This window comes from Sus scrofa, chromosome 4 (genome assembly GCF_000003025.6).
Source record: "Sus scrofa isolate TJ Tabasco breed Duroc chromosome 4, Sscrofa11.1, whole genome shotgun sequence".
Lineage (NCBI taxonomy): Eukaryota > Metazoa > Chordata > Mammalia > Artiodactyla > Suidae > Sus > Sus scrofa.
The window spans coordinates 106325563-106337023 of NC_010446.5; the positions used below are offsets into that span (position 1 = coordinate 106325563).

At 43.0% G+C, this 11461-nt stretch overlaps 1 long non-coding RNA gene across 1 annotated transcript in view; it reads right to left on the reverse strand.

Moving 5' to 3' along the window:
- Positions 1 to 8897, reverse strand: part of LOC110260342 — a 41747-nt gene extending 32850 nt beyond the window's left edge. The window contains exons 1-2 of the long non-coding RNA XR_002343496.1: positions 8181 to 8897; positions 1004 to 1092 (exon numbers count right to left, since the gene is read on the reverse strand). This is a non-coding gene — a long non-coding RNA (uncharacterized LOC110260342). The remainder of the gene's footprint in view (positions 1 to 1003; positions 1093 to 8180) is intronic.

Genomic DNA, 11461 nt, shown 5'->3' on the forward strand with positions numbered 1-11461 from the left:
TAGTGCAAATAAAAATTGTAAAGAATTTGGCTGCTTCTAAGTACACAGGAGAGCTTGGGTAAAGCAAATGATAGGCTCAACGTTCTCCATGCCCAGATCAAGGTCCAAGTGACAAACCAGAAGGCCCGAAAAAAACAAAACCCTTGTCTTCTGCAGGTTCAGGGCCAAGATTTCTGAAATCCAAACCCAAGGTTTAATCTTGAAGATGGCTGGATTACAATGCAAAAAGAATTTACATCTGTGAATGTACTGAAAAACCACTGAGTCATATGATTTAAATGGGTGAACTGTACACTGTGTGACTTATATCTTTAAAAAGATATTACCAAAAAAAAAAAAACCCCACAAAAATTGACAACCTTGCAAGTTTTTCTGTTCAAGTTAGGGCACTGATTGGGAAGAGAAGGATCCTGAAAATTGGGGTGGGGACATACAGGCAGTTTCTGATGAACTTGAGGGCTTCAAGCTCCAAATTCTGCCAAGCCTCTTTTGGCAGTAGAAGCAATCTTTCCTTCCCCTGCCTGAGGAGGTTAACTTCCCCATTTCATATGCCGTAGTGAGCTCTCCTAAAGTGGGTGACCTGCAAGGGACTGCCGAACTCCCTCAGGGCCCACCCTTACCCTAGAGCCTTTCCTGGTCCCATCCACCATCACTGATGATCTCATGCAAGCTCATGGCTTTAAGTGCCATCTCTACGTTGCTGACTCAAATTGATAGCTTCAGATCAGACCTCTCTCCTGAACTCCAGACGCATATATTCAACTGCTTTCTTTAAATCTCTGCTTAGATGCCTAGCAGGCATCTCATCATTAACTTGTCACAAAAGAGCCCTTTTAGCTTCCCTCCCCCAACTTGCTCCTCCACGGCTCTTGGTGTCATTCCCCTCTCTTCTCTCACACCCACGTCTAAAACATGAGCCAATCCTTCAAAAATGTCTCCAGGGTTTACTGCTTCTCACAGTCGCCGCTGCCATCACCTGACCTAAGACTTTATCACCTCTCACCTGTGTAGTTGGAGTGGCCTCCCAGCTGGTCCCTTGCTTCTGGCTCTGTCCCTTTTTAGTCTATCTCCAACACAGTGGCCGCCATGATCCTGTCAAAATGCAAGTCAGATCACATTACTCCTTTGCTCAAACCTCGCGACAGCTTCCCACTTCCTTCAGGGGAAGAGCTAGAGTTGTTACAACAGTCTGCACGACCTTAGATGATCTGCTTTCCCCACCCTACCCCCACCTCATTCTGCCCAGCCAATGGCTGTTTCAGGGGTCCTTGCTCATGCTGGGTTTACTTCACACCAGGGCCTCTGCTCAGAAGGTCCCCCCAAATAGCCACACTCCCTGGTCTTAGTGCTTTTCAGCACTTGCCCAGTGAGGCCTTCCCTGGCTCCCCTATTTAAACCTTAAACCCCCTCCACTTGTGTTCGTATCACCTTTCCTGCTTCACATTTCTTTCCTATTACTTACCACGCTCCTACATACCAAATATAGGCAGGGATTTTTATCTTTTTTCCCCCTCCACTGCTATATCCCCATGGTCTAACACTATGCCTGGCACATAACAGGCTCTCAATAAAAATTGTAGGATGATGCATATATCCAGATAAAACTCTAATCTGAAAAGATGCATGCACCCCAATGTTCATAGAGAATTGTTTACAATAGCTAAGACACAGAAGCAACCTAAATGTCCATCGACAAATGAGGAGATTAAAAGATGTGGTACACATGTATAATAGAATACTACTCAGCCATAAAAATTAGTGCAATAATGCCATCTGCAGAAACATGGATGAACTAGAGATTCTCATACTAAGTGAAGTAAGTCAGAAAGAGAAAGACAAATACTGCATAATAGCACTTATATGTGGAATCTAAAATATGGCAGAGTTCCCATCATGGCTCAGCAATAATGAACCTGATTAGTATCCATGAGGATGTGGGTTCAACCCCTGGCCTTGCTCAGTCGGTTAAGGATACAGAGTGGCCATGAGCTGTGGTGTAGTTTGCAGACGGCTTGGATCCCACACTGCTGTGGCTATGGCATAGGCTGGCAGCTGCAGTTCCAATTCGACCTCTAGCCTGGGAACTTCCATATGCCACAGGTTTCTTTTCTTAAAAAGAAAAAAGGCAAAATGAACCTATTTACAAAATAGAAACAGACTCACAGACATAGAGAACAGACTTGTGGTTGCCAAGGGGGAGGGAGGATGGAGGGGAACGGATGGGGAGTTTGGGGTCAGTAGATGCACACAATCACATTTAGAATGGAAAAGCAATGAGGTCCTGCTGTACAGCACAGGGAACTATATCCAGTCTCTTGGGACAGAACATGATGGAAGATTATATATATATATATATATATATATATATATATGTATATATGACTGGGTCACTTTGCTGTACAGCAGAAATTGGCACGACATTGTAAATCAACTATATTTTAATTTTAAAAAAAGAATGAAATGCCATTTACAGCAACATGGATGGACCTAGAGATTATCACATTAAGTGAAGAAGTCAGACAAAGACAAACATCATATGTTATTGTTTATAGGCAGAATCTAAAAAATGATACAAACTTATTTACAAAAAAAGAAATAGACTCACTGGAGTTCCCATCGTGGCTCAGTGGTTAACGAATCCGACTAGGAACCATGAGGTTGCAGGTTCGATCCCTGGCCTTGCTCAGTGGGTTAGGGATCCAGCGTTGCCGAGAGCTGTGGTGTAAGTTGCAGATGCGGCTCGGATCCCACATTGCCGTGGCTCTGGCATAGTCCGGCGGCTACAACTGATTAGACCCCTAGCCTGGGAACTTCCATATGACAAGGGTGTGGCCCTAAAAAAGCAAAACAAACAAAAACGAAAAAAGAAAAAAGAAATTAACCACTTCAGAGAGAACAGGAGATGGGCCAGGCTCAATAAAACAGGAATGGTAGGGAAAAGAAATTTGAACTTTGCTCTGTTGATTGAAAGAATGTTTCTGATTTTTTTGTGTGTGTGCATTTCCTTTGTATTATCCTTTAGTATTTAACAAAGTCTAATGGAAAATCCCAGTCTGCTTTAGGGTTCTAAAATAATCTGGGAGAAACAGTTGAGCCATAGTATTAAGGGTGTAGCCGTGTCTGTCTTGGTGACGGCAGCTAGAATGATTTCCAAACAGAGAAGAATTTTAAGTGATCTATCACTTTGGAGGGCTTAAGGTTTCCCTCTATGCTCTCGCCAAAGGGAAGGTAATATTTACAGCATGCAGTCCTCTCCACTTACAGATTTTCCTTCCTCGGCTGAAACCTTGAAGCTTCATGTTTTCTTTTATGAAGGAAGCTCCTCCCACCCAACAGACGTTTAATGACTACTTGGAATGGGGACGCTTTCTGATTGGTTGGCCAGACATAAAGAGACATTCTGATTGGTTGGAGCCGAGGAGGATGGGGTGGGTGAGGGGTGGGGTGGTAATGGAAAGGCGGGAAAAGCCCCCTCTGTTCAGAGCAAACACGAAGGCACCAGCAATGGTGAACACATAAGCACATGACTCGACGGTGAGAATTTCATTCTTTGCAAACACGCTGTTGTAAGAAAGGGACGAATAGTTAAGCAACGGTTGGAGTGTTTGCAATTGCAACTCCCACTGATGAATTTACGATGGTAAAAGGGCGACAAGACATTGGCTCAGAACAGAGTCTTAAGACTGTAGTAATAGAAAGCAGTCTGTTCAAGGTGAGGTCTTGGAGGGCAAAGAAAACAAAAATAAAACCGAGCAAGTGAAATGGATAAATATTGGAGAGAGGCAATAACAACAACCACCTCATAATCACTGAGAAAATACCGACAGTAGTTAAGTCTTGAAAGCCGGATACGGATGCTGAAGTGGAGGGAGGGGACTCTCTCCGAACATCCAGTGACAATGGGAAAAGTGAAGCTATTGGAAGAGGGGAACAAGTAACAAAAATAAGTTAGAAAAACTTTTTTTCTGATAGAAACACTATCAGATACTAACCTGTTCTTTGTGTTATATGGGAATAGAACACGTCTATATAGTTTCCTTCCTTTCAAAATGTCAGCTGTTCTTATAAATATTCACCTTCACGTAGCTAGGAGAGAGTGATTTTGACTCATAAAATTTTAGCGCTGAGGCTCAGAGGCCATCACTTCCAGCCCCCATCGTTTTAAAGATGAGGATCCTGAGGTCTGGGGAGGGGGTGTGATTTGTCCGGGATCACACTCCCAGAAAACACCCCTGACTTCCCTTCCAGCATTCTTTCTGTGACCTCAGGAGTTTCCAGGTGTTTAAAATAAAAATACTCCCTTTTTAATGTCAGATATGTTGAACACGCTCACATGACCAAAGCTGTGTTTTTAGTATCTACTGATTTTAAACTTTATATGTGGACCTGATCAAAAGCAACCATGAATTCGGTAAAACTTATAAACTATCTTGTATTTATCATGTCCGTTTGGAAAATGCAGCGTGTCTCTATGAGTTACACGCGTTAGTTTCAGTAGGCAGCCTTGGCCTCAAATGGACCATAACCCTGATGCCTCCCAAGGTCAGGAGCTTCAAGTTTGGGAAAAGCGCCCTGTACCAGGATGAGCTGGCTCTTTCCAAACCCAACATGAAAAGAAATACTTCCATTCTCTTAAGAACGAAGAAGGTATCAAGTGAGATCAAGTATCTTAATTTGAAAAGAATTTCGTAAGGACTCTGGGTAATTTCAGACCATAGCAAAAGAGAATCCTATTCTGTGAGCCCAGATCAGGACTCATCACCAGATGGGCAGAGAAGAGGGGCAGGGGCTGCCCTTCTATCTTCACAGGTAGGAAGGAAGTCCATCCCACAGTGGGAGACACTCAGTGTCAGCAGATCAGTCCTGGGAATTGGAGGAGGGTGGGGGTGGGGGAGACTGAGAGCCACAGGGTTCCCTAGAACAGGAGACTGCTGAATCTGGAATCTGTGGGTGGTAAGACAGGGATACTCCCAGGAGAGTCCTGAGTCAGTTACCACTTATTAAACACTTACTCTGTGCTGGGCACTCTGCTTGGCTTCACAGGCACCATTTCATCTAATAATAGCACTTCAAGGTCAAGGCCATTCCTAACCCCATTTTACAATGAGGAAGGGAAGGCTTAGATTTTGCAACTTGCCTAAGATCTTGGGGCTGGAATTAGAACCCTGACAGCTTGATCTCAAAGTGCCTGTTCCTAGCTATAGCCTCAGCCAGCAAGAAAGTTGCAAGCCATTGCAAGCTTCAGCTGAGATAATCCACATAAAGTGCTTAACACTGTGTCTGACTTTATAAAAAGAGCTTAGTACAGGGTGAGGAATGATTATTAATATGTTCAATATTGTTATGTTGGAAATGCAAATGACATGAAAAGGATGAAAACACTAGGGTGTTGTAAGAAAATTAGAGTGTGAAAGCTTCCAAGATGGGGTCTTAGAAAAAGAAGAAGAGCCATGCCCTTGGGTAAGAGAAGGGAACCAGACTGTGAGCCCAGAGGGGTGGCCAAAGACCAGAGGACTGATGTGGTAGATACTGATCCCTCCCAGGGTTGACCAGGCTGCCTCCACCAGGATGACAAGAATTGCCCCCAGTGCAGAGGGTGGATCCCGGGACAGGCGGATGGTATGGAGAAGTGTGTGATGCCGTGGGGAGCCCCTGGGATTTGATTGGTTGGGTTCAGAGACAAGTACATTTCATCACCTTTACTCTTATTTCTTGTTACCCATTTCCTTGTGTCCAAGTGGGTATGAAGGAGACATTTGCTAGGAATGACATCGTAATAGAAAATTTAGATATGATCAAAATGACATTGTAATAGCTGTTACGTAAAAGCTAGATAGAGTCAGGATCCAGGAAAGTTGAGCTTCGGTGGGAGGAGTCTGCATACGTGTTAAATTTAGTTAATCCACTTACTAAATCAGAAGTGGCCCTTTGGAACAGTTATTCAGGATCTGTGGTTTTTTGAAAGTAGGGAGCGCTTCAAAAGAGTTCTGCCAAGGTGTGTGAGAAAGAAGGCATGGTTTGATGGCTTATGTTTTCAAAAATTATAAGCTTCATTTTAGAGAATTAAAATTGTATACGTGTAGCAAAAATAACTTTCTTTAAAATTGCAAGCAGAGCTCAAAAAACCTCACACCCAATTGAGCTTATTCATTCTCCAGGGGGAAAAGTTCTTTTGCAGAGAATGATTTAATCCATGAAACTGGCTCTTACTGTCTCTTTTAGAGGATAAGATTTTTCTACTTAATTTGACCAAATGATTGAGCAAGTTTTTTTTTTTTTTGTGGAATTTGGCAAATTTTCCTCTAGAAGTTGTCGGTTTTTTCCTGTTGTTAACTGAAAACAGGGAGGTATATATGACAGGAACCACAGAAGAAAATGCATTGTTTGCCGTAATTGGTTAATTTGCCGAGGCTCAGATGGTATATTGTCGCAGAAACTGCTCAAAAATGAGACTGCTCTACCCTGAAAAGTCTGATGAGATAAGAAAGACAGCATTTTTGGGGGGTCCTGTGTCCAAGGTTTATCGTGAGGAGGAGGAAATGTGTTAACACGTCAGTACTTTCAGGTGACATCGACACTAATTGTCTAGAGAAGGACAAGACTCAGCATATCATATAAAGCGACTGGTCCTTTGATGGCCAGACTCCCAAGCAGAAAGGTATCATAATAGGGACAAATGGGTGTTAATAACATAAATAGTCTGGGACAGGCGCTCATGATAAGCAGGGCTGTTACAAAGCCTGACCAGGATGTCAGACTGGCGAGGACAGAAGACACTTCTAATCTGGCCACATCATAGGGAAAAAGGACAGCTGGCCCAGGGAGGAGTTTTCTGTGGAAAGGAATTGGTGCATTTCTCTCAAAAGCTAAGATTCTCGAACCGTACCAGGCTGAGTTCTTTCTTTGCAGAACATCGGCTTCTCCCACGACTCAGCCTGTCCTCAGCCATGAGGTCACTGCTGGCATTTATGGTGCTGTGTTGTCTGAGAGGCCTGGCTGGCATCCCACATAAGGCGCCCCACACATGCACATGTCAGCAGCTCCAGTGAGACACTCCTATTTTCTTGAAGACTCCTAACAGACCTTAGGATCACCATCTGTGATGATTAATTTCATGCATCGACTTGACTGGGCCATGAGGGTTGCCCAGACATTTGGTCAAACATTATTCTGGGTGTTTCAGTAAGGGTGTTTGGGGATGAGATTAGCACTTGAATCAGTAGAATGAATAAAGCAGATTGCCCTCCCTAATGTGGTGGGCCTCATCCAATCAGTTAAAGGACTGGCTAGAACGAAAAGGCTGACCCTTTCTTGAGAAAGACAGAATTCTTCCTGCTAGACTGCCTTTGGACTGAGACATCAAATTTTTCTTGCCTTTGCACCTGAACTGAAACATCAATTCTTCCTGGGTCTTGAGCCTGTGACTTCCAGATCGGAACTGACGCTATTGGCTTTTCTGGGTTTCCTGCTTGCCAACTTACCCTGCAGGTCTTGGGACTTGTCAGCCTCCATAATCACATGAGCCAATTCCTTACAATAAATCTCCTTCCATATTTATTTACATAGGCATCCTATTGGCTCTGTTTCTCTAGAGAACCCCAGGTAATACACTGTCCAACATCTAATTCCCCTCTCTGGTTTGGGGAGTTTCCTAGTGAATTAGTCAGAATCCTCTAGAGAAAGAGAACAAATAACATATATTGAGAGAGAGAAAAAGAGAGGGATTTATTACGAGGAATTGGCTCATGTGATTATAGAGGCTGAGAAATCCCATGACTTGTGGTCTCCAAGTTGGAGACCCAGGAGAGCTGGTGGTGTAATTCAGTATGAATCTGAAAGCTTAAGCACCAGGGGATCTGATGAACAGATTCCAATCCAGGTCTGAAAACCCAGGTGAGAGCCAGGAGTGCCAAGGGCAGAAAAGTGATGTCCTGGCTCAAGCAATCAGCCAGGAAGGACTGAGTGCTTCCTTTCTCCCGCTTTGGCCCCTCAGTGGATTGGATGTTGCCCAGTCACATTGGGGAGGGCAAACTGCTTGACTGAGTTCACTGACTCAAATGCTAATTTCAGCCAGAAACATCTTGACAGACATGCTCAGAGAAAAATGTTTAGTCAAATATCGGCATTTTATGATCCAGTCAAGTTGATATGCAAAATTAACCATCACACTCAATGAGTACCTTCTTGGTGGGAGACAATGCTCCAGGAAAACAAGAGCTGGATGGTCCCTCTCCCCACACCTTGGCTGCAGTCAGATGTTCCTTCCAGGGACTCTGCACATGAAGAGGATGAACTAAGGGAAAAGGGCAATTAGATCTCAGTGCCAGTTGTGGCAGAGAGTGGCTAATAGAGGATTTGTCTTTGTTCTCCAAACATGCTGATTTTCTTCTCATTTTCCACCCTGGTTCTCCTACCACCAATGGCTTCTGAAAGACCTCTATCTTTCCAATAAATGCTCTTTCCAACTAAAGATATAATCTCTTCCTTGTAACCAAGAACTCTGACTGGTACAGAGGTGCAGCCTATCTTTCAGGCTGGACACTTGGAATCAAGACAGCTCTATTCCCGTTATTTGTCTGGTGTAAAATTACAGGCAGATTGCTCCGGCTGCAACTGAGTGGGTCAGCCATGGGAGGCGTGCTGAAGCCAAAGCACCCAATCACATCAATGACACTGACCAAGTATCAAGCCTTTCCCATGTTCCGGGCACTGTGATCTGAGCTCCTCTTGCATTAGCTCACCTGATCTGTGGTTGGGATGAGGAATCTGAAACAGAAAGATAAAGGAGTTTGCCTGTTTGTACTGTTCTAAGTGGCAGAGCTGGAATTCAAACTCAGGACTAAAGGTATAACTGGTGTGGTAGGTGGAGTGAGGCTCCGTGAATCCTGTTTGGAAGGATTGAATGAGGAATGTACAGAGGCAGAAGGATGAGGAATCAGCCAAGAAAAAAAAAAGGGCCAGGCATGTTGACAAGGGCCACCTAAGAGTTTGCTTTGGTGTTTCTTGGCCGCTGTACTCAGGCAAGAGAGCTCATCCTCACTAGTTCACACAGAAAGGGATTTGTTGCAAGGTATGGTTTAGCTTGTAGAATTTCCAGAATTGGCCCAAATCATGCTCGATTGTTACAAATTCCAGGATCACACTGTCAGCGGATATGACCAAGCAGAACTCTGCACTGTTCTAGAGGAAACCCACTGCTGCCATTGCTGGCCTCCCAGACACCATGATGTTAGGGACAGAACGATCATCCCAGCTACTCCAGAAAAGCCAGTCCTTCTGCTATCACTCTTGCTGGAAGGTCCAGCCTCTCACGGCATATGGCCACTGACCCAACTGGTCACCTTTGCCTTCCAAGTCTCATGTGGGTGTCTTGGCTTGATGAACGTAGGTCATGGGGGGAAACACTGGCTGCAAAGAATCTGCAAACTGTAGTTTCTAGCTTTTCAGCGTCTTTAGTTCAGGAAAGCACTTTAGAAGGGTGTTTGAGTGGGTGCTGAATGCCAAGTCAAAAGCATTGTCCTGCCTTAACTCCACTGCTCTCCATACACATGCGTGGTGGAAAATGAGTCTGAGGTCCTGATACTCCAAGTTGCCATCATACAACTTTACATCTGGCGGGGATCCGGGATTGGCAGCTCCTAGGGTTTCCTGAAAGGGCATTTGGGATTGTCATGGTGATCAAGGAGGGAGGTGAGGGAGGGGAAGGGCCAACACGTTTTATAACAGCTCAGCTCTGGTATATTTCAGATTCTGTGCTACAAAAATATAAATAAATAAAATAAAAGAGGTTGCAAATGGCTGGCTAATCTAACTTCTTCATTTTTACTCATGAGAAAACAGGAACTCAGAAACGCAAATGCCTTGTTCACAGTCACGGAACTAGCAGAAGGTAAAACAGACAAAACGAGAACTTCTGAGCCTTTCTCTGCTGCACCACAGTGTCTGAAGGCATGTCCATTCAAATTTGCCCAAGATTACTAATTTCCAAAATATGCAAACAGCTCATACATGTTAATATTAAAAAAAAACCCAAATAACCCAGTCAAAAAATGGGCAGAAGACCTAAACAGACATTTCTCCAAAGAAGACATGTAGGTAGCCAACTGGCACATGAAAAGATGCTCGATATCACCAATTATTAGAGAAATGCAAATCAAAATTACACCAGTTAGAATGGCCATCATCAAAAAATCTATATCTTGGGATAATCCATGATGGAAAATAATATTAAAAAAGAATGTATATATATGTCTGACTGAGTCACTTTGCTGTATAACAGAATTGGCAAAACACTGTAAATCAACTGTAGTTTAATACAAAATTTTTTAAAGTCTACAAATAATAAATGTTGGAGAGGGTGTAGAGAAAAGGGAACCCTCCTACACTGTTGGTGGGAATGTAAATTAGTGCACCCATTGTGGAGAAGAGTATGGAGGTTCCTTAAAAAACTAAAAATAGAACAATCCAGCCATTCCACTCCAGCATATATCTGGAGAAAACTTCAATTCAAAAAGACACATGCACCGCAATGTTCATAGCGCTATTTACAATAACAAGACATGGAATCAACCTGAATGGCCATCAGCAGATGAGTGGACCAAGAAGATAAGGTACATATACACAATGGAATATTACTCAACAATAAAAATGAAATAATGCCATTTGCAGCAACATGGATCAACCCAGAGATTACCATGCTAAGTGAAACTAAAACAGGAAAAAGACAAATAACATATGATATCACTTATATGTGGAATCTGAAAATGATACAAATGAACTTATTTACAAAACAGAAACAGTCTCATAGACACAGAAAACAAACTTATGGTTACCAATGGGGAAAGGGGTAGGGAGGGATAAATTAGGAGTTTGAAGTTAACAGATACATACTACTATATTGGGAACTATACTCAATATCTTATATATCTCATAACCTATATTGGAAAATAATATGAAAAAATACATGTATCAAACACTGAACCACTTTGCTATACACCTGAAATGAACACCACATTATAAATCAACTATACAAAAAAAAATAAAATAAAAAGGAAAAAAGAGAGAGTATTTCCTTACCTCTTGAATTTGGATTTGCTTTGGCCAGCAGGATGTGATGAAAGTTATAGTGTACTGGTTCTCAGTCTAAGTCTCAAGAAGCATTGCATGCTTCCACTCCTTCTTTTGGGATTCCACCACGTGAACAAACATGGGCTAACCTGTTGGAAGATAAAAGTCCACATGGAGGTTAATTGTCCCAGTCAATTGTAAACCAGTCTACACTGGCTGACCTCCAAACATGTGAGAGCCCTCCAAGGATCAGCAGAGCTGCCTACCCAACCCACATCTGACTACAGAATCAACCAAAGGTCAACCAACAATAACCAATGCTTATTGTTTTAAGCTACTGAGTTTTGGAGCCGTTGGTTATATGGCAATAGCTAACAGACAGTGATGTTTTCAT